General features: G+C 35.5%; 1 protein-coding gene across 4 annotated transcripts in view; it reads left to right on the top strand.

The window, feature by feature from the left end:
* LOC148946907 (glomulin-like) overlaps window positions 1–27133 on the top strand; it is a 122639-nt gene that overhangs the window by 14322 nt on the left and 81184 nt on the right. The window contains exon 1 of one of the 4 annotated variants that reach the window (XM_089096727.1): window positions 6553–6629. The exons of 1 other annotated variant lie outside the window; for it this stretch is intronic. The gene's annotated coding sequence lies outside the window, so the exon portion shown is untranslated. Of the gene's footprint in view, window positions 1–6552; window positions 6630–26432; window positions 26453–27133 lie in introns of those variants that run through there. 2 more of the 4 variants (XM_089096729.1, XM_089096732.1) reach the window with 2 other exon arrangements.

Below are 27133 nucleotides of genomic sequence, written 5' to 3'. Positions count from 1 at the left end.
ATATAAGGGGTTCAATAATTGAGTATTAAACATTAAGAAAGTCTTATGTAAAAACAGCAAATAAAAAAAATCTGCAAACTTACAATTCAGCTGTAGAAACAATCTGTCGGCTGTCAATTTCAAAATCCAACAAAAGACTGAAGCTGTATAGTAGTGAATGCGTTAAATAATTCTATTCAAATTGAAAATAAAATTCTTGACTACGAATGATGTAAGAAATAGCGATTGGGAAAATGAATTCGAAATGATTTAAACTCATTTCACAAAGACGATACTTTTTTTTGTTAACATATGAATAACTGTGTATATTGCAATATTTGTAACAGCATATTGCATCTGTCTGGTTTTTATGAAAAGTAACGAAAGAGACGAAAATTAATGAATAAGAGAGTAATGAAGAATTATGGTATGCAAAGTAATATTTGGCAGGGAAAGTCGCAGGTGATAAATCGCTAGGGGTGGCACCGTGACTGCGTGATTTTCAGGGATTCTCGGCACCAAATTTTTTTCGGAGTGATGCATAGATTTGCGGGGGAATACCCGAAAATTCGGGGATAGTGCAAGCCCTGCTTGATTTCTGATCAGGAAAATCGAAATACTAAACCACACGAGAAGGAAAAGCTCCAACTTTGCGGTTGACGCAATAAGGAATTGCCGCAAAAATCAGTCTTCATTTAGTCTTCAGAGTGGAAATACTATTTTGGATTCACTCACTTTGGACAGAATTAATTAAGAGCTTTGAACATGAATTAATTCAGTGACCTTAGCTAACTTATCTTTAATCAGCGATAATATTTCATAATATATCAAAACCCATTCCGGTTTAAAAAATGACAAGGAGAGTATGCCAGAAATACAATTTAAGAGTTACTATTAACTCTATTCAGTGCAGTAGCTGTGAGTTTTACTTCCATGAACATTGCTCCGGTATAGAACGTTCTAAGTGGTCAAAACATTGGCTTTGCCTAGATTGTACTACAAAAGAAGATACTAATGACAAGGTAGTACCCTTTGATGACTCTGCGTTGTTCCACGCAGACCCCATCTACCCTTATGACACCTCCACGTCACCCATGGGGAAGTGACCTAGTCAACATTTTGAAGGAAGTGTGGTCTTCACCCTTTTCGTCTTTCAAATCAATTTCTTGCCAAACCAGTTTCATGCCCCAGGACAGTCCCCCCTCAACCACGTCCGATATGTCCTGCCAAACCAATTTCGTTTAAAAAACAACTGATTTCAGTTGCCAAACCCCTGACCAAGCTACAGTATTCAAGACCTGTGCTTCCTGCCAGTCAACTTGTTAAACAACGTCCCTACTGCACCTAAAACAAGGAACCTCTTCCCTCCAATGCAGCGGTTATTATCATTGATGAGTGAACTTGAAAATGTTATTATAGATTTGTCCACCCGAACCAATTCATAAAGTGTTAGATTTGGTAACCCCTGTCTTTTCCAATCCAGGAAAAGGAGAAATCCCCAATTTCTGTTAAAACCAATATTAAAATAAGACTTATTGATGCTAATGTAGCTCCTGATAACATCATCAAAAATCAAAATTTAACAGAAGACAAGGTCCACGACAAAATTATAGATACGAATCCAGTGATTTGCGGTTCAACTAAGATAAAAAGACAAGTTTGTGTGTTTAAAGGATTAAACTGTCTTGGTTTTAATCACCTCTCAGGCACAAGTGTTCAAGGTCAAGTTCATTCTAAAATTGACCTTAACTATGCATGTAAAACGAGGTGTGAGTTCAATACTAGAGATGAACTATCCAGGAAACTAGTTAATGCTAATAAAAGTATATACAAATATGCCTGGAAAGGGATTTGCAAGAAGGAAGAGTCGTGTAAATACCTTCACTTGTGCAAGAATTATTATTTGAAGAATGAATGTAGTGTCCCTGGGTGCAAACTCTTGCATTTCAGGGTTTGTGACAGCTTTAGAAGTGGGCTTTGCTTCGGCGAATGCAGTCAAATCCACTTGAAATATAGATAAAAATACTTTGAATAGCTCTTAAATAGTGCCGAAAAAAATTTGGACCCAGAGTCAGCACCCCTTTCAATTCCTTCTCTCACCAGTTTGGACCTGTCAAAAAACGATTTACATTAAACCTTCCCACGGTTACATCAAAGGTCAGTGAGATACTGCAAGCAGTTCAGCTCAACGAAAACAAATTCTCCCCCCTCCAACAGTGCCAAGAAAACTCTGTCAAAAAACTAGAGTCACCGAGCCTGTCATGTAACACACCAGTGTCCACTGAAGCACCACCACCAGGTCATTCCGAGGAATTTAAGACCCCCACCGTATTCTATCCCCACAAAGAAGACCCTACTTCCATCCATTCGGGTTATGGAAGCATCGAATTACGTGACTCTAGTGTAAACCAGTGTTTTAGTTCTAAATTATGTCCCCCCAAATCCCTATTTAATAATATCTCCATAATTTGTCCGCTGTCCTCCTTTTCTCTCAAGCCCGGTCCAGCCCCGCCTTTTAATCTTGCTTCTCAAACGAATCCTAGCCTTCATCCCGAAAAAGCTGCCTCTCCTCTCCCAGATCAACGTTCCTCCTACCCCCCACTGCCTCCCACAATTAACAAACAAAAAATTGCCTTCTTTAGTAACCGTTTTACTTTCCCAAAGTTGCTTGTTACGAACGCCGAAAGCCTGAATTTCGACAAAGTGATCGAGCTAGAGGCCCTCTGTCAAGTACACAAAATTGATGTAATTGCCGGAACTGAGGTCCAGGCACAGAACCCTGATTTATTAAAAATTAATAACTACTCCCAATTCATAAAACTTCGTCCCCATGATCACCCCCTAGATAAAAAGGGAGGTGGAATACTATTATTTGTAAATAATTATCTCTTTCCTAAATTAATTCATACTCCCAACCTTTCAGTTTACGATGAAATCATTTGGGTAAGTGTAAGACCCAAAGTTTTACCACGCCCCTTTAATTTGATTGTGTTTTGCTGCTTCTATTATTCCCCAAATCAAAATGCTGCACAAAGACAGCGATTCTACCAACAACTGCATAGTAGTGCCGACTTTGTCCTATGCAAATATACCTTTGAGCAGGACACTCCCCTCAAAGTCTTCAGCGCAAGGGTTATAAGTTATGCCCTAGGGGTATATGAGGTTTTTATTGAAATCTTTGTCGTAGAAACTTGAAATGGGCTCACTCGATTGGAAATTCAAAGGTCTAGTACCCTTTTTAATAGTCGAAAGTGATTTGAGGGAAACTAACCCCCCTCTGACGCCCACCTTTTCCCCAAACGCATATAATAAAATTTTTTAGATAGTCATTTTGTTCAACGTAGTTGAAAGTTTTGGAAATTAGGTCTTTAAGGATGACAACCCCTCCCCTCCCCACAGCCCTCAGGGCAAGGGTTGTAAGTTATGCCCTGGGGGCATATAAGGTTTTTTATAGAAAGAGATGTTGTGGAAACTTTAAAAAGGGCTCATTGAATTGGAAATTGAAAGGGTTAGTGCCCCTTTTAATAGTCGAAAGTAATTGAAGGGCAACTCACCCCCCTCTCACGCCCAGCATTTTCCCAGACACATCCAATCAAATTTGTTGTAGAAATATCAAAAAGGGCTCATTTGATTCAAAATTGAAATTGCCCTTTTTAATAGTCGAAAGTGAGTGGAGAGTAATTATCCCCCCTCTCACGCCCATCATTTCCCCAAAAACATTCAATCCAAGTTTAGAGAAAGCTATTTTGTTCAACGTAGTTGAAAGTTCTGGAAATTATGTATTTAAGGATGACTAACTCCCCAGAGCCCCCAAGGCAAAGGTGGTAAGTTATGCCCTGCGGGCATATAGCCTAAGGTTTTTATAATTAGAGTTGTCGTAAAAACTTCAAAAGGGGCTCATTCAATTGGAAATTCAGAGGGCTAGTGCCTTTTTTAATAGTTGAAAGTGATTGGAGGGTAACTAACCCCCCTCTTACGCCTTCCATTCTTTCAAACACATCCAAGCAAAATTTTCAGATAGCCATTTGGTTCAACGTAGTAGAAAGTTCTGGAAATTAGGTCTTTGAGGATGACACCCCCCCAGCCCTCAGGGCAAGGCTTGTAAGTTATACCCTTGGAGCATATAAGGTTTTTATTGAAAACGTTGTCGCAGAAACTTCCAAAGGGTTTATTTTATTGGAAATTGAAAGAGCTAGTGCCTTTTATAATAGTTTAATATGATTGGAGAGCGAATAACGCCCCTCTCATGCCTACCATTTCCCTAAACATATTCAATAAAAATTTTGAGATACCCATTTTGTTTAAGATAGTTGAAAGTTCTGAAAATTAGGTCTTAGACAATGACAAACACCCTAACATCCCTTAGGGTAAGGGTTGTAATTTATGTCCTTGGGCATATAAGTTGTCTATAGAAATCGTTGTCGTAGATACTCAAAAAGGGCTCATTCGACTGGAAATCGAAAGGCCTAGTGCCCTTTTTAATAGTCAAAACGGATTGGAAGGCTTGACATTTTTATAGTAAAGATCAATGTGGGTATAATGTATTATTTTTGTTGTTGTTGTTGTTTTGACCAGGGCACTTCGTATCGAAGGAGTTGTCGTACGAACTTCGAAAACGGCTTATTCGATTGAAAATAGAATGGGCTGATACCATTTTCAATAGTCGAAAGTGATTGGAGGGCAACTAATCCCCCTCTCATGCCCACCCTCCCATTTGCTCATTATGTTTGAAAACTAAATTTTGCCTTAAGATTAAATCAAAATGCACTGTGTTAATGCTAATTCCCAAAAAGGCATCTCAGCAGTATCCCAAGAACGACTGAGGGTATTATGTTCAAACTTTCGGGGCTACATCTGCTCTTAAAATTTAACCAAATTAAAATAGCGTAAATGTATCCAAGCTATCAAAGAAAGTAAACAGATTTTTTGCGAATGGTATCAAGTTTTCCATTTCAGGTCAACTAGACGAGGTATAAAACTAAATTAAACAGTACTATTTGTGTCCAGATTTTTAAAAGGGTGTATGTTGTCAAAAATTGCTGGATATTTGTCTCCAGCATACAAATAGCAGGTCAAACTATAAAGTCTTAAAAAAACGAAAAGATTTAATGTATTATTTTCTATTTACTTGAAAAGACTATGCCAATATAAAAAGAACAGAAATTAATTAAAAAAAACTTTTTCTGCAAAATATGTTTTTCAAAGAAAAGTAAAGAACTCCATTAAACAAAAAAATGAGCAAAAATAAAATCAAATAATCTACCAAGAGTGAAACTACCACAAATCAGCATCGATAAATAAATGAAACCATAAACGAACAGAAATTACAATAAATAACCGAGTCAAACTCCAAACTAGCAGAAATAAACATAATTTGGGCTCAAACCCACTATGCCTTCCCAAGGCCAGAACATAATTTGCACTTTACTTTAAAAAAATACAAATGAATATGCATTGTCAGTTTATAATACATATACTGATATTTAGTAATCAAAATGTTAATATTATTTGATATATTAAAGTTATAAAAGTAAAAGAAATTAAATGTTTTTCAGTTAAGTACAAATTATGTTTTGGCTATAGGAAGGCATTGGGGTTTTGAGCCCAACTTATGTTAATTTCTGTTCGTTTTGAGTTTGACTCGGTTATTTATTGTAACTTCTGTTCGTTTTGGGTTTCATCTATTTATCGATACTGATCTGTGGTAGTTTCACGCTTGGTAGATTATTTTATTTTATTTTTGCTCATTTTTGTTTGATAGTGTTCTATACTTTTCTTTGAAAAACTTATTTTGTGGAAAAAGTTTTTTAAATTGATTATTAATAAAGACAGTGGGTGCAGAAAAAAGTTAATAGTGGAATAGCCAAACCCAATGTTGTTTTTCACAGTTGAAAAAAGTTTGGAAAAATAGGAAGATAAGTCTGTGGACCGGAATCAGAAAATTTAAAACTGCAGTGATAAAAAGGGTTTAGTACAATTCTGTAGCATGAACGCTCCGAAAAATGTAGAAGGATTTTTCAGAGGTTTTTAGAGAATTTGCCCACGGATTGTTTTGGGTCCCTGACTGTTTGACCGCATCTCAAACATTAAACTACACGAAAAATGTGGTTCAATCCCATCTTCTAAGCCTATAATTAGGAAAGCGTAAACATGGCTAAAGCACGCTCTGCAAATGAGGGATGGCATGTTGACAAAGACTGGTTTTGTCAGCCAACCGTCAAGGGTGAAATAAAAAGTAGGTCGTCCCCGAATGGGGTTGGAGGATTTCGTAAGGAAAGATTTAAGGGATATGGGAACTTCCTGGGAGGGTATAAAGAGGGAGGCTTTCAATACACTGGGACGTAGGATAAGTATGTGTAGCTGTGTTGGCAACAGGTGGCTTGGGGCTACAGTAGATTGCTGTTAGTAGTAGTAGAATTATACTGTAGTCATACCATGTGGTAAACATCTGATTGTGGCGTTAGCGGCAAAATTTTTTACTAGGGACACTAAAAGTTTCGCCTTTTTGCTAATTTTGACACTTTGGTCCTCAAAAGTTCGGCAGCCAAGTATTCAAAATTCATAGAAAAAAGGAAGAAAGCCGGGCCAAATTTTCTACTTTAAAATAGCAGGCTAGTCTAATTAATAAGGTGGCATTATTAACTCTTCAGGTTTGTGAATTCATAACATTACATCCTTAGTGTTTCTACTGGGTAATAATGTTTTGCAGCTAAGAATATTTTTCATTAAATTTTATTTCTGATGTAAATGAGAGGTAAGTTTAAACTTTCCCCCCACCCCCCTAATGTGCAAATATATACCCTGAATTGGTATATAGGTAAATTTCTACCAAATCATATTATTGACTTATGCAAAAAGTGAATATACTGCTCAATGCCTTTTTTATGCTGATTACAAATATAATAGCCTAATCATATCGGGAGTATACCCAATGGATATTACCTAAAAATTTCTATTCTATAGAATGTAAAAATAATATCCAACCATACTTAGTTATTGCCAAAATTATCCAACTAGTTAGCTATCTGAAAAATCCTTTTAAGCAAATAAGAAATTACCCAACTAGGAAAATAATTAAAATTTAAAAGAAAAATAGTTTTATCTTGCTAGCCAAATACAATAAAGCATAAGAGCCAACTTAGTATCTCTAACTAGGTGGATAATGCTTTAACTTAATGTTTGTAATATATATCTAACTAGACAGATAAGTTAATTCTTCATGCAAATTAGTGATAATATCCAACTAGTCAGACAATTTTTTCTCTTAGACATAGCATGAACATCTAACTTGGTGGATAATACTTTATCCTAGCCCTTCTGATATTAATCAAACTAGGTAGGCTAGTTAAGTAACTTCCTGCCTAGTTAAATATATATCAGAAGATCTAAGATTCAGCATTATCCACTTAGTAAGATATTCTTGCTGTGCCTAAAAGAAACAATTTATCTGGCTAGTTGGATATTATCCCAAAACTGCATAGCCTAATGGAATTTATTGATCCTCCTAGTTGGATATATATCAGCAAGTGTTAAGACTTGGTATTATCCAGCTAGTTAGATGTTCATGCTGTGCCTAAGAGAAATAAATTATCTGGCTAGTTGGATATTAACCCCAAACTGCTTAGAGAATCTTCTTATCTGCCTAGTTGGATATATATCAGAAACTCTATGCAACATTATTATCCAACTAGGTCTCTCAGCCCAAGAGAAACAATTTATCTGGCTAGTTGGATATTAACCCCAAACAGCTTAGAGAATCTTCTTATCTGCCTAGTTGGATATATATCAGAAACACTAAGCCACATTATTATCCACCTAGTTAGATTCTTGCTGTGCCTAAGAGAAACAATTTATCTGGCTAGTTCGATATTATCCCAAAACTGTATAATGAAATTTACTTATCCTCCTAGTTGGATATATTAGGAGTATTAAGACTTGGTACTATCCACCTAGTTAGATGTTCATGCTATGACTAAGAGAAATGTATTATTTGGCTATTTGGATATTAACCCCAAACTGCTTAGAGAATCTTCTTATCTGCCCAGTTGGATATATATCAGAAACACTAAGCAACATTATTATTGAACTAGATAGATATTCTCTCTGCCTAAGAGAAACAATTTATCTGGCTAGTTGGATATTAACCCCAAACTGCTTAGAGAATCTTCTTATCTGCCTAGTTGGATATATATCAGAAACACTAAGCTACATTGTTATCCACCTAGTTAGATATTCTTGCTGTGCCTAAGAGAAACAATTTATCTGGCTAGTTGGATATTATCTGAAAACTGTGTAATGGAATTTACTTATCCTCCCAGTTGGATATAGGCTATATCAGAAGCGTTAAGACTTGCTATTATCCACCTAGTTAAATGTTCATGCTGTGCCTAAGAGAAATGATTTATCTGGCTAGTTGGATATTAACCCTAAACTGCTTAGAGAATCTTCTTATCTGCCTAGTTGGATATATATATATCAGAAACACTAAGTTACATTACTATCCAACTAGGTGGATATTCTTGCTTTGCCTAAGAGAAACAATTTATCTGGCTAGTTGGATATTAACCCAAAACTGCTTAGAGAATCTTCTTATCTGCCTATTTGGATATAGCCTATATCCAAAACACTAAGCTATGTTATTATCCAACTAGGTAGATATTCTGTATATTGCATAGACAGTCAAATATTCAGCTAGGTAGGTAAAGATGTAAGAGTCTTAAAAATGTTATTATCTGTCTAGCATGATATTTTATCTTGATACTAAGTGTAGTTGGATATTATTTTTACATTCTATAGAATGTAATTTTTTAAAGAATATCCATTGGGCACCTTCCGAATCATATCTATTGGAAATGAATTTCAGCCCCCCTATATATGCCAATTCAGGGTATATATTTCTACATTAGGGGGGGGGGCAAATTTTGTTTCTGATGTAAATGGGTGGTAAGTTTAAACTTTACCCCCCCCCCCGCCTAATGTTGAAATATATACCCTGAATTGGCATATATAGGGGGGGGGGGCTGAAGTTCATTTCCAATAGAAATGATTATTATATTTGTAATCAGCATAAAAAGTGGTAAAGTTCTACCAAATCATGTCATTGAGTTGGGATTAAAGTGAATACACCATTCGATGCCTTTTTTTGTGCTGATTATGAATATAATAACCATTTGTAACGGAAATGAATTTCAGCCCCTCCCCCCTATATATGCCAATTAAGGCTTTGGTTAGGTTGGGTTAGTTATATATAAGGGGGGGGGGGCTAAAATTAATTTTTTCTAGAAATGATTATTATAATTGTAATCAGCATTAAAAAGGCATTGAATGGTGTATTCACTTTATTCCTAATTCAATAATATGATTTGGTAGAACTTTACCAAAAAGGCATCAAATGGTGTATTCACTTTATTCCTAAATCAATGATATGGTTTGGTAAAAATTTACTGGTATATATAGGGGTGGGGGCGAAAATTGGTAAAATTCTACTTTAGCCAATTTTGGTTATCTTGGAAAGGGGTTAGGTTAAGAAAGTGAAACTTTCAGGGATGGGTCTGCAGGCTAAAGTGTGTCATGGGAAAGTATTTTGAAATACATACCTCCACTCCTTCTCCCTCTAGAGGGTCCTGGAAATTGCTTACATGATAGGTCTATACCTATTGAAATTTTGACAAAACAACATTTTACCTTAATTTTCAGTTATCAGTTTCTTTTTCTCTGGCTTTAGTTCTGAAAATGCAATTTCTCTTATTTGAGTAAAATTTGAAGCCAAATCTATATTTTTTTCAAAATTTAGGAAACATATTTGCGTATCTTTAAAACCTTATAAATTGGGATTAAGCAAATTTGTGAAGCTGAAAACAATCTTGTTTTACTACATTTAAACAAAAGATCTATTTTGCAAGGTTTTGCTTTTATAACACACAGACTGTTAAAGGTCATCAAAGTTCAAGGCCCTCTAGAGGGAGAAGGAGTGGAGGTAGGTATTTCAAAATACCTTCCCAGGACATACTTTAGCCTGTTAACCCATCCCTGAAAGTTTGATTTTCCTAACCTAAGCTCTGTCTAAGAAAATGAAACTTTCAGGGATGGATCTACAGCCTAAAGTATGTCCTGGGAAGGTATTTTGAAATACCTACCTCCACTCCTCCCTCTAGAGGGTCCTGAAATTTGCTTATATGACAGGTCTCTATACCTGCAGTTTCTGTTATTTGAGTAGAATTTTAAGCCATATCAATGTTTGTTTTTTTTTCAAAATTTAGGATATGCATTTGCATATCTTTAAAACTTTATAAATTGGGATTGAGCAAAGTTGTGAGGCTGAAAACAATTTTGTTATGCTACATTTAAACAAAAGATCTATTTTGCAAGGTTTGGCTTTTATAAGACATAGATTGTTAAAGGTCATCAGGTAAAGTTTTTGTTGTTTGTATTATTGACTTACAAATAAAGTAAACATACCACTCAATGCCTTTTTTTTCGGTAAATATTTACCAAATCATATTATTGAGTAACAACTAAAGTGAATATTCCACTTGATGCTTTTTTGTGCTCTTTACAAATATAATAATCATTTTTGTCAGAAATTTATTTAGGGTAAAATTCTACTTTAGCTACTTTTGGCTATCTTAGAAAGAGGTTAGGTTAGGAAAACTTTCAGGGATTGGTCTACAGGCTAAATTATGTCCTGGGAAGGTATTTTGAAATACCTACCCCCACTCCTTCTCCCTCTAGAGGGTCCTTAAATTTGCCTACATGACAGGTCTATACTTATTGAAATTTGGATTGGCTGACCACTATCTTTGAAAAAATCTGGTCCTTAAACATTGAATTTAGACTAAAGTTATCCCAGTGTAAGCCTAAGAGACCAGCAGGAGGCTACATAAGGAAACATGTTAAAAAAAATAATTCTTACTTTATAATATGCAGAATAAGCCAGTTTACATATTTTGCAGGGGGGAATCTTTATTCTCACTTCTTTCCTTGTATTTCCATTTTTCTATCAAATTTTTTAATATTGGTGTCTATTCTCTAAGTCTTGAAAATCATTTACCAACAAACACCTAACTGCCATCTAACAAACCTAACCTAATTGATCACTATTTGCCTATTTATTTTTTTGTGATTTATTACTAGATGGCACTAATGGCATTAACTAAATGCATAGATTATTTGAACACAGAAAAATACAGTCAAATCCATGTTTATTTTTCAGGATTTTGTTAAAAAAAAATTGATAAACAGTGAAATAAGTGAAGATAAAGTTTCTCCCCTTGCAAAATTTATTAACTAGGATTATTTTGTATAGCTTATTATGAAGTAAGAATTGTTTTCTTAACATGCTTCCTTATGTACTGCTGGTCTCCTAGGATTATATCATTATCACTACACCCTAATCTCTAAGATTAGGTTCAAGCTTAAAATGTATAGCCAAGATTAGGCTTATCTATTGTCTATCAATATATTTGGAATTCTGAGTGTTGTATATGTTTAAAATATTCAAGCTAATTGCATACTTATTAAGAAGATTTTGACATATCCAATCATGAAACAATCTACTTTCTAAGTAGTATGATAGAGAAATTGAAATGATTAAGCTTTTAAAGAGTGGATTAGCTAGCCAACTACCAGGTATCTTACTGAAAGTTTCATTTTCTAACCAAGGCACTATCCAAGATAGCAAAAAGCACTTCTTCTAGGATTTTTCCCATGGGTAAAATTCTACTTTATCTACTTTTGGCTATCTTGTAAAGGGGTTAGGTTAGGAAAATGAAACTTCCAACAATAAGATTCATTTCCAACAAGAAATGATTATTATATTTGGAAAGAGCATAAAAAAGGTAAATATTTACCAAATCATATTATTGAGTTATGACTAAAGTGAATATACCACTCAATGCCTTTTTTATGCTCTTTACAAATATAATAATCATTTCTATCAGAAATGAATTTTAGCCCCCACCCCTATATATCCCAATGCAGGGTAGATCGGGGCCCCGTAGGGGGGTGTGTGTCATTTGAGATCGGAGTTCACTTAGATGTACGTTTTAACTCCCCCCCCCCTACTTTAAACAAATAAAAAATGACGTTATATATACATGGATGGGGGCTAAAACTGGTAAAATTCTACTTTAGCTAATTTTGGTTATCTTGGAAAGGGGTTAGGTTAGGAAAGTGAAACTTTCAGGGATGGGTCTGCAGGCTAAAGTGTGTCATGGGAAAGTATTTGGAAATACCTACCTCCGCTCCTCCCTCTAGAGGGTCCTGAAATTTGCTTACATGATAGGTCTATACCTATTGAAATTTTGACAAAACAACATTTTACCTTAATTTTCAGTTATCAGTGTCATTTTCTCTGACTTTAGTTCTGAAAATGCAATTCCTCTTATTTGAGTAGAATTTTAAGCCATATCAATGTTTTTTTCAAAACTTAGGAAATGTATTTGCATATCTTTAAAACCTTATAAATTGGGATTCCAATATAACCAAAATTAGCTAAAGTAGAATTTTACCAGTTTTAGCCCCCACCCCTGTATATCAATTCAGGGTATATATTTGCACATTAGGGGGGGGGGAGTTTAAACTTACCTCTCATTTACATCCTAAATAAAATTACCCCCACCCCCCCTAATGTGCAAATATATACCCTTCATTGGGATATATAGGGGTGGGGGCTAAAATTCATTTCCAATAGAAATGATTATTATATTTGTAATCAGCATAAAAAGTGGTAAAGTTCTACCATATATTAAAATTCATTCCAATAAAAATGATTATTATATTTGTAAAGAGCATAAAAAAAGGCATTGAGTGGTATATACACTTTAGTCATAACTCAATAATATGATTTGGTAAATATTTACTCAAGTACGGAAATAATTGCACAATACAAAGACATAAAAACTAAAATGCAATTGTGACACTCCACCCATCTTGTTTTGCACAACTTCACAAGCTTCCTCACAGGACTTGGGACAAATGACAGTGACTGCTTCTACAAACATATTTGTTCTTTTTGGTGAGGATGATAAAAAATGATATAATCTGCTGTATAGTAGCAAAGGTTGACCTAACAAGTCCTACCCTACTAGTTTTATATAAAGCCAAATTTAAGCTGTGCAATGCACAATGGGTGTAGATCACATGTCGATATTTTTTCCTAATTTCTGCCTGTGCACCAGAATAGCAGCCTGACATGTTGCTGGCCCCATCAAAACCAACCCCCACAAATTTCTCCATTTTTTAAGCTGAATGCAATGCATTGGCCGGTGATTTGTTTTGCTACTGCAGAGCTGGTGAGATTTCTGAAAACCCAAGAAACTGCTCTTCAAGTAAAGCCCAGTTTCATATTAGTATCTGACTACAAGAACTAACTAGAACTAATTAGGCTTGTCAGCATGTATATCAATAACTGTACAACAAACCTGAAGAATCCTTTGATGCTATATGCTGATGACTGCAAGCTCCTAGGACTGGCCCAGAACAACCTAAATCAATCAACTATGCAAGAAGATCTGGACAGACTATCTAGATGGTCATCGGATTGGTGTCTACAGTTCAGTGCCTTAAATTGTAAAGTTCTACATCTTGGATGCAATAATCCAAAACTTGCATATCACATAAGAGACACCCAGCTTGAGGCAGTCAGTGAGGAGAAGGACCTGGGGGTTATTGTTGACAATGAGCTGAAGTTTCACTGCCACACACGAGCTCAAGTTGCAAAAGCAAACCAAGCCCTTGGCCTCATAAAGGAAACATTTACCACCAGGAAGTTGGGAGTGATTACAAAACTGTACAAAGCCATGGTCCATCCTCACCTGGAATTTGGCATGACCCTAGCCTCTCTGTACTATAAGATGGATGTGAAAGTACTTGGGAGTGTCCTAATAAGAGCAGCTAAGCTTATCTCTGCATTCCAAGACAAATCATACAAGGAACATCTCACCTTACTCAAACTCCCAACCTTAGTATACTGTAGGAAAAGAGGAGACATAATAGCAACTTATAAGTTGCTAGAAAATGACCTATTAAGTCATGTCTTTTCCCCATCCTTCTCAACTACCACAAGAGGACATACCAAGAAGCTGCAGGCCCTGTTTTCAATGTAAGTTGGAACCCAATTCAACACGTGTTGAAATACTTGGGGAATACTTGTGGGTGGATCCTGGTGCATTCAATTTGCCTATTTTTTTTGCTTTATTTCTTTGTTTCTCTTCAACTTTTTTTAATGTGTAAATGAATGAACCAAATCATTGGTTCTCTCCCTAATAGTTTTACTCCTGACTGTCTTGGATTAAGTAATAAGCTCCTGAAGACCATATCTCCTTTTGTTTACGAGCCCATCAAGCATATTGCCAACCTATCTTTAACCCACAGAGTTTTTCCTGATTTACTAAAGTCAGCCATTGTTATTTCAGTTCTTAAAAAGGACAATCCAACTGAGATAGGTAATTATTGTCCAATCTCAATTCTTCCTGTTATATCCAAAGTGCTTGAGAGAATCATCTTCAGACCTCTGTCTCCCTTTCTGTTTGACAGTCAGCATTCTGTTTCTTTGACTTCTCCTCACCAATATGACTTTAGGCCGAAATTTTCAACTTCTCATGCTCTAATTGACACCACACAGTTCATACGCTCACAACTTGGCCTTAAAAAAACTGTATTGGGCTTATTTTTGGATTTTTCTAAGGCCTTTGACATGGTCAATCATAGTATTTTAATGAGTAAATTAAATAGTTACGGTATTAGTGCTGTTCCCCTCTCTTGGTTTGATTCTTATCTATCTGGAAGGGTACAGAGTGTGAGCTTAGGTGGAGTATCCTCTCAGCCTTTACCTGTTTGGAGGGGTGTCCTGCAAGGCTCCGTTCTTGGCCCTATTTTATTTCTCCTATATATCAATGATCTTGTTATGGACCTGGGCCCTTCAGTGTATCCTGTATTATTTGCTGATGACAGCAACTTCTTCATCACTGGCTCCAATTTACCATTAGCAATAACCTCTGCCCAAGTCCTTCTGATCAGAGTCCAGGCATGGTGCCTTACAAATAACATGACCATTAATAGCAAAAAAAGTCAAATAGTATTATTCAGAACCCCCTACAACCAAGACGAAATTCAACCTGCTCTTGGTCTCAAGTACTCCTCCAACATCCTCCCACAAGTGGAGGTTGCCAAGTTTCTTGGTGTATTTATTGACTCATGCTTATCATTCTCTAATCATATTTCTTACATCACAGCAATAATTTTGAGACAAGTAGCTATGGTTAACCGTGTGAATTATTTTCTTCCTCCTGACATCCTAGTTACCCTCTATTATTCCTTTATTTTTCCTTACCTTTCTTATTGCGGATCAGTTTGGGGAAATACAAAACAATCCTTCACTAAAAAACTCAAATTTGCCCAAAACCATTCCATTAAAGCAGTTTTTTAGCTTCCCCGTCTATATCCAACCCATGATTTGTATTCAGATTTTGGCATAGCTCCACTTGATCAAATCATACAAAAACTAAACTTATCGCTTGCTTACTCTGCTTTCCACAATAATCTTCCACCTCAACTACTAACCTACGAGGGCTATTCAGAAAGTAGGGAACGTTTTGTTATAAAACAAAAAATAGGTACAGGAAAAATATTTTATTATATACATCTGAATGAGTGACTAAAATGCTAGTTTTCTACATACTCACCAAACAAATTATGGTAAGGCACTTAACATAGTGGTGGACAGGCTTCGAAATTTTTTCATCATAGAAATCCGCCGCCTGCTATCTCAGCCACTCAGTGACGCACGCTCGGAGCTCGTCGTTGTCATAAAACGCTGTGTCATTAGCCAGTTCTTCATCTTTGGGAAAAAGTGAAAATCATTTGGTGCTAGGTCGGGACTGTAGGGTGGATGTGGGAAAATCTCCCATTTGAATGAGTCCCACGAATCCTCTCATCAACTTTGGCAAGAAGATTGTCTTTCACAATGCTCGGGCATCCACTCCTCTCTTTATCATGCACGTTGGTTTGGCCATTTTTAAACCGGATACACCATTTTTGCATTGAACTTTTATTCATTACTTCGTTGCCATACATTTTGCACAGTTGCTGATGAATTTCTATTGGTTTTTTGCTAACAAAAACAGTATTACAGACTGCACTTCACAACTCGAACTTTTGAGCAAGACTGAGAAAAAGAATTGATAATCGATTGCAATTTTTGACTAGTCATAGAACAACTAGTCAACAACAACAGCAACCTTATAAGAAAATTAAAATATATTTTCTTGTGAATTATTATTGCTTCTAATCAGCAGTTGTACCAAACCAATCCTGCTCAACTCATCCTCAGGGCTATACTGTGGTGTTTCTCCTCCCCATCGTATAGTGCAGACGGTTTGATTTCATTCTATTTTCCCTTCTTTTTTTTGTTTTTTTTTTTTTTTTTTTTTAAAGCTTTTTCAAATAGGCAATGTTTAGAAGTCCTCCAAAAAAAAAAGTCCCACCAGATCCCAAATAAAATTCCAGTGAAAGTGCCACAGTGAAAGATACCCATCTTGGCTGGTCAAGCACACTTTCTCAAAGTTCAAATGATAGCTCTAATTAGAAGAATAGGACAATGATAAGTGTAGGGGCTAATGTAACCATAAATGATGATAATGGGTTTCAAGAGGTCCTCTCTAGAAGCTCTAAAAAAAGGAAAAAAATCTCCCCAATCAAAAGCATTTCCCTCTCCCTGCCCGAGATCCTCCCTCCAAAAACTTAGGAATTTACCTTAAAATTACTCCTACTACCCCCTTTGAAATAAAAATGATCACTGCAGTAAGAGTTGCAATTTTTAAATTGCTAAAATCAGTGATCTCTTTTAATGTTAACAGTGCTGGATCTCGGGTAATCGCTGTAGAAGATCAGAAATCGACATATATAATAATTAAGCTAAAATTTCTTCTGAATACCCCAATTATTGCATCTAATTGGAACCCAAAAAAATGACCAACAAAAACAGTGGTTTATAATGGTCCCCCAGAGATATCCACTCAGGAGTTAAAAGAAGGCCTCTCAGATAGGGCTGGAAACACAATCCCAGTTGAGGATGTTACCCAACTTGGCAAACCTAACTCTAATGGCCTAAAAACTAGTATATCCTTCTTATTGAAAGAAAAAATTAATATCCCAGAAAAATTATTCCTATTTGGGCAAATCAAACCACACAAGGAATACAAACCTATGCCTATCCAGTGTCAGAAGTGTCACAAACTGGGACACACAACAAACAAATGCAATGAAATTCTCCGAGAGTGTAGTAATTGTAAAACTTTCCATCCTAAAGAGCTGACAACTTGCAACAACACTCAGCCTACATGCAGCAATTGCAAAGGCCCACATGAATCTACAAATAAATCATTATGCCCTGCATACAAGAAAAGAGCTCTAACACTCCAAATATTAACAGAGAAGGCCATCCCATACCCCTTTGCAGCAATGGAAGCAAATGCTGCCCATCAATACCAAATAAAGCCTGTAATGAAACCAACCAAAACCCCCAATGTCAAACTCCCCCAATTCATCAAGCACCCCATATAAAACACCATCTTCTTTACCTTACCCCCCTAGCTCAAATCTCTATCAGAAGGAATCACCAAGTCAACAAGCCTCCTTGTCAGGTGAGATGAGGTCAGCCTGGCCCCCCTCCCAAGAAGAAACACTACCAGGAATTAATCCCCTAACCAACAAACCGGATGCACAACCAAAAATGCAATCCCCAAATATATGCTTATTCATTCTAAACTGTAATGCAGTTCAGGCCATGAACATACATCAACCACAGAAAACAAAAATCATTGCAGAATTGGCAAAAATCTACATCCCTGATGATATGCTCATTCAAGCAAAAAAAGATCTTGCTTTACTTTTAACAAAGCTGAACATTGATACACAGTCATATGAAGAATAAATCAACAACATAACATATATCAATACTCCAATGGAATGTAAGATCACTCACAGAAACTAAGCTAAATGAACTAATATCTTTTATGAACAATTAATATTGCTTGCCTCCAGGAAACTCATTTAACCCAAAATCAACAAATTAAGTCTCTGGGATATACTATCCTCAGAAAGAATAGATCTTCAGAGAGAAAAGGAGGTAGGGTAGCTTTATTAGTTAAAAATAATATAAAATTTGGTGTCATCAATTTTACAGATTTTGTAAATGATGTTGATGAAATTGGTATCAATGTTTGGCTGAATAATATAAGAACCTATATAATAAGCTTTTATAACCCTAATGACCAAACAACAGATGCCAAGGATTTCTTCAATTATATAAATAATTCTAATATGTTAAAAAATATCATTATTTGTGGAGATTTCAATGCCCACAGCCTTTTGTGGGGGAATAAACCAGCAGATAAAGCTGGTAAATTCATTGAGCATATGACTTCAAATAATAATGAATTAGCTGTTGCTACCCCTCCAAACCTGAATACATATTTCAACCCCAAAAGTGGCAGATTCTCCACAATTGACCTACAAATTTGTCATTAAATTTTTCGAACAAAATTTACATAAATAAAATTGATAGTCTATGTACTGACCACTTTGCTATAGTTTGCTCCCTAAATGAACCTGCTGAAACTTTATCTCATACCTCCAAATATATCAACACTAAAGCAAATTGGTCTATGTTCCAAAATAAGCTAAATGATGAAATTACAAGTTTCACCCAAAGTTTATGCATTTCTAACACAACAGTTGACACACATGCTGAAGCCTTGACATCTTTACTAATAAATACAGCTAATCATGCTATCCCCAAGACAACACCTAAGAAAACATTCCTTAAGCAAATTCCTAAAGCATGGTGGACATATGAATGACTAAATAAATGGAGGATAAAAAAGGCAGCTAGGACAGAATTCATAAAAAAACCATCACCTGCTACATATTTAGAAAAATTACAAGCAGAATCTAATCTAAAAAGGACTATAATAGATGCTAAATATAAGTACTGGAATAATTTGCAAATAATCTCTCCAGAGAAACACATGAGCCAGTTATACATAAGTCATAAGCCACATCTGTGGTAAAAAGACTTCCCCCAACCCACTCCTGTATGAGCTTATACATAATAATACCTATTATGACAATGAAAAACCTAACCTTTTGGCAACTCTTTTTGTTTATAAGGTACCATCAAATAATCAAAGTAAACTGTCCCCAATTCCTATGAACCCAAGTTACTAACCACGCCCAGGAACCAAGTACGTACCTAACCCATTTTCGATCCGGGACCTTAATAATGCAATACATCATATTAGGACAGAAACTAGCAGCAGCTATGACAATATACACCCTACATGGATAAAGAATCTCACACCTTCAGACAAACAAGAACTGCTAAATTGTTATAATCATGCTTGGGCATCTTCTAAGTTCCCCAATATATGGAAATGTTCGTCCCTCCTACCAATCCTAAAGAACAATAAACCAAAAGATAACCCTGAGTCTTATAGGCCCATAATGATTACACCTGTTATGGGGAAAATAATGTAGAAAATGATCTCTCACAGACTCCTCAGGTTTGTTGGAAAAAATAATATGGTCCCACATACTCAAGCGGGTTTCAGGGAACACCACTCCCCAGAAGATTCTTTGATTTCGCTAACTAATGAAATCAATAACTCACTCTCAAAAAATAGTGTCCTAGCTGCTACTTTCATAGATTTTGAAGGGGCATATGACAATGTGAATCACCAAATCCTTTTAAACAAACTTGCAAACCTTGGAGTACCCTCTAAGCTAGTATCTTTCATTAATTCCTTCATAGAACTGCGAAGTTTCATCGTTTGTGTTGGTTCAGCCTCTTCACCCCAAAAGACGATAACCAAAGGCCCACCTCAGGGAGCAGTCCTCAGTTGCCTCCTATTTGCCCTACATCTCTGGGACATGAACCTACCCCACACGAATCTACATTGTGCTGATGATCTGGTGCTATGGTCATCTGGTAACACCTTTGAGATAGCACAGTCAAATCTGAAAAAGTCCTTTTTCCAGTTTGAAAAATTCTCTCAATATTCAGATTTACCCATTGCATCCAATAAACCAAAAATAATCTAACTTTACAGGAAGTGAAACCAATCTAATGTAAAACCAACTCTAAATAAAACAACTATTCCAGAATATAGTTATATCAATTATCCAAGCTTCGGACTTCACCAAAAATCTATTTTCCATCTTCCCATTTCAAACACAATAAAAAAAATGATATAAAAAAATAATTATACTAAAAAGACTTCTTTCTAGACAATGGGTCTGTAAAAAGAAAACCTTACTTCAGTTTTACAAATCACATCTAAGACCCCATATTGACTATGGGCTCATCGTCTATGGTGCATGTGCTAAGACCCAGATGCAAAAAATTGAAACAACACAAAATGATATAATACGTCTCATATTTGGTCTTAGGAAACACAAGCACCAAGTTTCTGCTTATGGAGAGTGGATTAACAACAATAAGGGAGAGACGTAGGTTTCTCTTGACAAAACATCTTACAAAAATTGAATCAAATAACTCACACACATTACATAATTGGTTAAGAAATCCAGCCATGTATAGAGGCATTGCAGATGAGTATGCCAATATTCAGAAGAAGTTCCCCATACCAGCAAAGTCTATTGCAGCCACTTTCCCCCAATCCCCCCCATGGAAATGGTCAGGTCCCACAATAAATAATGAATTCTCAAAGTGGAATAAAGATTTAACCCCCATTGCTTTTGTCCAGAAAAAAATTGCAGAACTTAATACAATTACCTATAAAAATCACTTCCAAATATTTGTTGATGGGTCAAAAATGAATGAGAAGGTTGCAAGTGGTGTTTGCTTCCTCACCTGAAAATTGCAATGGGGCAAGAGATTATATAATAATTTATCAATAATGTCTGCTCATTTAAATGCCATAATCATGTTGTTAGAATACATTAAGGTAAACCAAATTTTTAATTTAAATTAAAATAATAGTATCAGTTTTGCTAAACGTTTATTCAACCAGGAGTGATTGGTCTAAGTTAATTAGTATAATTCTGAGATCGACGCTTATCATGGTCTTCGCATTATTTATAATCTTGCTTGAAGTGGCATAAAAAGTTATTTTCAGTACATTTCTAGCCACTCTGGCAGAAGTGGTAATCATCAGGTTGATGAAATAGCAAAACATGCTATAAATATTGACCAGCCAAGTGGAAGACCAATCCGCATTAGAGATATTTACCGATGGAGGCTATCAGATATTAATTTTAATAAGATTAATCCTATCCTTTCCCCCTTTCCCAATAAGTATCTTTCTAAAATTTATCATAGAATTCGTTCTGGAACAAATGGACTAAATTTCCTTGCATTTTCATATAAGATTTCTAATTCAAGTGGTTCAATTCCCCTGTCCCCTCTTTGCAGGCATTGTAGTATGAATAATGAAACAATTGACCATTGCCTATTTGAATGTAATATGCTGACGTCTGCACAACATACCTTGCTTTGTAAACTGTTAAAATGCTTCAAACACCACAAAATCTCACTATCAGCCAAAAGCCTAGCCAACTATTCCTGCACACAGAGCACAGAAATCGATATCTATCATCTTATATTTGAACTCCTCGAGTCAAAAGATCTACTGAAAGATATCTGAGAATATCTAATAAATAAGAGACAACCAAGACAGTAGCTCTGTAGCCCACAGAGTGAAGCAAAAAGAAGAGGGCTAAATAGTACCAACTGAATAGCCCGCATGCTCTGAATTAGAAGAAGAAGGCGGGATTTGCAATTGCAGCACACATTTTAAATTGGAATATTGGGAAAACGGGCAGTGCTGAGATGTTCTCGTTCTCACGGCTGGATCCTGACTAAAGCTATGAGCACGTGCATACCAAAACATACGTGATCGCCGCGTGTCTAGTGGCGTCAGACGGAAACGTTCCCTAGTTTCTGAATAGCCCTTGTATTATAATATTAATAATTTGGAAGCCCACTGTGTCTGTTCATCCAATAGAGCCTTTAAAATTCCTAAATGTGTTTCTAGTGCTGCCAGTACATAACCCATCCTTTCACAATTCATGAACTGAATAAAGCTTTCCATCACATTAAGGCCAAGGCTACAAGTAGCTACAATAAGATACACTTTACATGGATAAAAAATCTCACCCCATCTTATAAACAGGAACTCCTACATTATTATAATCTCACATGGGCTAAATCGACTTTTCCCAATGTTTGAAAATGCTCCTCCCTCCTATCAATCATAAAGAAGAATAAACCCAAACAGGATCCTGTGTCTTACAGGCCTATAGTGATTACTCCTGTGCTGGGAAAAGTAATGGAGAAAATGATTAAAAATGAACTACTTTGGTTTGTTGAGAAGAATGAACACAAAAAGAGCACAAATATAATAAACTTACATCAGCAATCATCATAAAAAGTACAAATATAATGAACTTGTATCAGCCATCATCAACAACCACTTAAATGAAACATACACTTAAAAACAAGTTTTTTTTACAACTAAAATCAAGGAAAAACAATAAACTTAAAACTAGCATACATTAATCCATATATGTGGGAGAGAGGTGCTGCCCCTTCATTGGCCCTCTTTACACTAAAATTTGACTTTTTGTCATAACTCTTTAAGAAAGACTCAAGAGCCGTTGAATTTTAATAAGAAATGTTTAGCAAGAACTTTAAGACAGCCCCCCCCCCCCCAATTTTTTCTTACTATCAGCTGAAAAAATAGTATTTTTTAAATTTCCAATACTTTAGTAACAAAAGAGAAATGCAATGCAATTCCTTATTCAATACTCTTTGAATATATATTAATCACTAACTACTAGGCCTACTTGTTTATAAAAGAACAATAAATAAGAATTATATTTGAAGTGACGTCACCTCGGCTCGTATTTCCTCCCACTTATGAATTAACTTGGAATTAGACCCCTCATTTTAAATTTCTTCGTTTTATTTCCCTAAACCTGATATAAATTGAAAATAAGTTAAGCTTTACTTGTTTTATTTAACAAAATTTCCAGATACCTTGCTATTCTACAAATAAACTGAGGCGACGTACTATTTAAGACACCTGGAAGTATTGACTGACTTTTTTCCAAATATTTCTTCCCTTATCATAGAGAGCCCCTGGCACCAGCTCAAGCAATGCATTAAATAATCCTCTTTAACTGTGCAAAGCAGGCAAGTATATATGTCTTCATTGGGACATTTTTCTTTAGAATATCTTTTAAATCTTGATTTAATTGGCAGGCAGTTAGCCCTGAGTTGCATCTACAATGTCAAATATCTAGCTGGTAAATTCAGCTTAAGGTAGAACTCCTACCCACAAACCAACTTAACATCTTTATAAGACTTTAATGTTTCTGTTTTTTTTTAATCTCCTCACTCCATTTTTGAATCATTTGATCCTCTAGTATTTTCTTAATCTCATTCTCCCAATTTGTATTTATAGCCGTTCGTCCTCTACCTTCATCATTCTAAACAAAAGAAAATCCTGTTTTGTCTAAAATGTCTTTCATTTTTAGTGATCAGGATCTTTTTTTCCCTGCAAGAGTAAATCTTCATAAGCTGCCTTAAGCAACCTGTCACTCAGTAACTGGAAGACTCTCAACCAAAATTTAATCATTGAGACTAGACCTAGTCTGTAATTTGTTTAGTGGCTATATACCTAGACCTCTATTTAAAAACTAGGAATGATTTGTTCTATGCAGCCCAAACAATCTCTTAAAGTACCCTAATTGAATACTCTCTTGCTGTGCCGCTTTCTCAAGTCCCCAAATCTCTGCTCTGTAATGTAGAATGGGCATTCTTCTCGATAAAAAGACCCTTTTATGTAATAACAAATTTTTATTCCCATTACATTATTCTGGAAAATTGTAAAAATTGCTGCTCTTCCCTGGTTTAATGTTTCCTTTATAATCCTCCTCATATTTGGTCTTAGGAAACCAACAAGTACTAAGTTTCTGCTTACTGAGAGTGAATTATCAATTATAAGTGAAAGACAAAGATTTCTGCTAATAAATTACCCGTCAAAAATAGAAGCCTATAGCTCACATACCCTGTATAACTGGTTAAGAAATCCATCCATGTATAGAGGAACTGCAAATGAGTTTGCCAGTACCCAAAAGAAACTTCCTGTGCCAGCAAGTCCATTGCACTCACTCCCCCCTCCCTATGGAGTTGGTCAATCCCCATAATAAACACTAACTTCTCAAAGTGGGCTAAAGAACTTTCCCCCACTGCTGTCATCCAGACAAAATTTGCTGAATTCAATACTATTACATATAAGGACCATTTCCCAATTTTTGTTGATGGGTCCAAATGAAAGAGAAGGTGGCATGTGGAGCCTTTCTCCCATCCCTCAATATTGCTATGGGTGAGATACTGTATGATTATGTATCAGTAATGTTTGCAGAGTTGAATGCCATAATCATGGCATTAGAGCACGTTATGAATAATCATCCTTTGATTACTAATTTACAAAATGTTATAGTAGTCTATATTCTGACTCTTGGTCAAGCCTAGAGTTACTGTACGAGCTTCTCAATAAAAGATGGATATAGACCACTTTACTGTCTTAGTTTTATTCACACTCTTACTTCCAGAGGCATAAGAACATACCTTCACTGTGTTCCTAGCCACTCAGGTATAACAGGTAACCATCAGGCTGAAGAAATTGCAAAAAGTTCCCTAACTATATACCAGCCAAGTGAGAGACTAATCCCCATTAGAGGCATATATTGCTGGAATTTATCAGAGGTGCAGTTAAATAAGAATAAAACAAATCTATCTCCCTTCCCCAACAAGCACCTATGAAAAATATATAATAGAATTCATTCAGGCTCAAATGGGCTAAATTTCCAAGTGTTTTTTTTATCAGTTTTCAATTTCAAGTGGCTCAATTCCCTCAAAGTGGCTCAATCCCCTCGCAGACATTGCAATATAAAAAATGAGACAATTGACCATTGTCTATTTCAATGTAATTTGCTCACGTCTGTACAGCTTGACCTGTATTATAAACTGTTAAAGTGCTTTAAACACCACAAAGTCTCACCATCAGCTAAGAGTCTAGCTGACCATACCTGTACAGAGCACTGAACTCAATGTATATCCTCTGATATTTCAACTCCTAGAATCAAAAGATTGACTGCACGGTATCTAATCAGATTCAAGCCAATACATGATTCAAACCCTTTTTCAAAAAAATAAGGAGCAACTACTTGCCATAATTCACTTCAACTCACAGAGTGAGTCAGAAGAAAAAGGGGTGAATAGTCTCTGCCCACGGTTGCTGAAACAGAATATTATATTTATAGAGCATGATCAAAGCAGCCTTGAAAGTATTTACAATGTTCTATTATGCAATTACTACCACAATATCTAAACCTTAATTGATTTTTTTTTTTTTTTTACTGGCCAAAATTGGAAGTTTTGCATTAAAAACTCTTATAAGGGTGATACAAGGTATCAAGTCCCAAGAAGCATGAAGTTCAAATCATAGGAACAAGGCAATAGTTCAATAGAACAAACTATTGTTCAGACAATAACAACCCTTCATTGTTGACCTTCAGTTATTAAAAGAGAGATTGTTTATCATTTTACATCTCACTGTTGCTGGATATTTATTTATACCTAAATATACCTAATCAGACTGGAATGTTAATTGTTCTATTGATGAGTTTATAACAGCAAAACTTGGATAAAGAAAAAAAAATGATTCTTTATAAAAAAAATTAAATGGTTTTAAGACTAAAAATTGTAGATGTGGGACAGTTATGACATGGGAACTTGTTTTAACTCATTTTGTTACCATTCCAGGCTTTTACATTTAGTCCTAAAAATCATAACTTTAGTGTCTTGTTTCTTATTTCTGTGATTTAATCTCAGAATCAGGCTGTATTTACAAAAGTTTGCTGATTTTGCTCTCTTTATTTCAAATTGGCATAACCTGGGATTATAAACCAACTGCTCATGAGAAATGAAAAACTACCAAAGTTTATTGGTTTTGTGTGTTTGCATTATAATGTGTGCATAGTTCTCATGAATGCTACTAGGTTACTATTCACAACTTACTTCAGTATAAATTAGCTTGCAGCCAATGCAGTTGCACTTGCACATCCTCCACCTTGTGCAAGTGAGCATCATCCTCCAAGTGAGCATATGAGACTATCCTTTAGTGTTTCCTCTGGAAAATGCTCAATAAATCTTCCTTGGCCTTTCAAAGCACCCATGTTTGAAAGCAAGGCTTGACAACTTCATTACTGTGGTTTCCAATATTTAAATCTTAGTTCATAGACTTATCTTCCTATTCCCCCCAACTTTTTTCAGGTGTGAAAAAGACCCTTGGCTGTTCTACTTTTTGCATTGTTACTGCTTCCCCCTGCATTTCCCATCAGTTACAAGCCCCCTGTATCCCCTACATTGGTGCCTCTGTACCAGGTAATTGACTTATCCACTTGATCCAATTTTCTCATGACCTAACATCACCTCTTCAGTGTAATTTATTCCTAGTCAAAGGAACTTGTTTTCTCAACATCAAATTTGAGACCTGTTCTTAAATCTATGTTAATAAACCTTTTTTTTATTAGTATTCTATTTAAATAAGCCTATTTTTTAATAATAAACCTGTGTAAAAAAAAGTGGTTAAATTAATTTGAAAGAGCTTTAAATAACATTCCCCATATGGAAATTTGGATAGATGCATTTATTACCAAGTTATTATTTGTCTTGTCCTGATCTCTATTTCCGTAAATTTACAGGTGTTTATTTTAATTTTGTCATTAAAATATGATAATATAGATCCGAGCATGTATATATGCAAGGAAATGGGCACCTCCCCTCTTTTAGACTGAAAAAAAATTGCATGTATACTAAATAGATATTCAACTTTCCATTGACAGCAAATGTTTTTTGCAGCCTGTATATACTTTTCATTTCTTCTTTTGCATATTAATGATTTTGACATATTTTAGCAAATCCTTTAACAGACAAGACAATACTAGACATTGCTTTCAGCAGGAAAATTTTGGTGACAGATGTTCAGAAGGTCCTAGTAATAACATATGTGATTGCAAGCAGCCTGTAAAGCACAGCTTAATAGCAAAAAACTAACTTTAGAAA

This window comes from Artemia sp. Qi Xiang Cuo, chromosome 11 (assembly GCF_049724085.1).
Source record: "Artemia sp. Qi Xiang Cuo chromosome 11, ASM4972408v1, whole genome shotgun sequence".
NCBI lineage: Eukaryota > Metazoa > Arthropoda > Branchiopoda > Anostraca > Artemiidae > Artemia > Artemia sp. Qi Xiang Cuo.
Note: the sequence above shows the minus strand (reverse complement) of the source record. Positions and strands in the feature narration are given on the sequence as shown.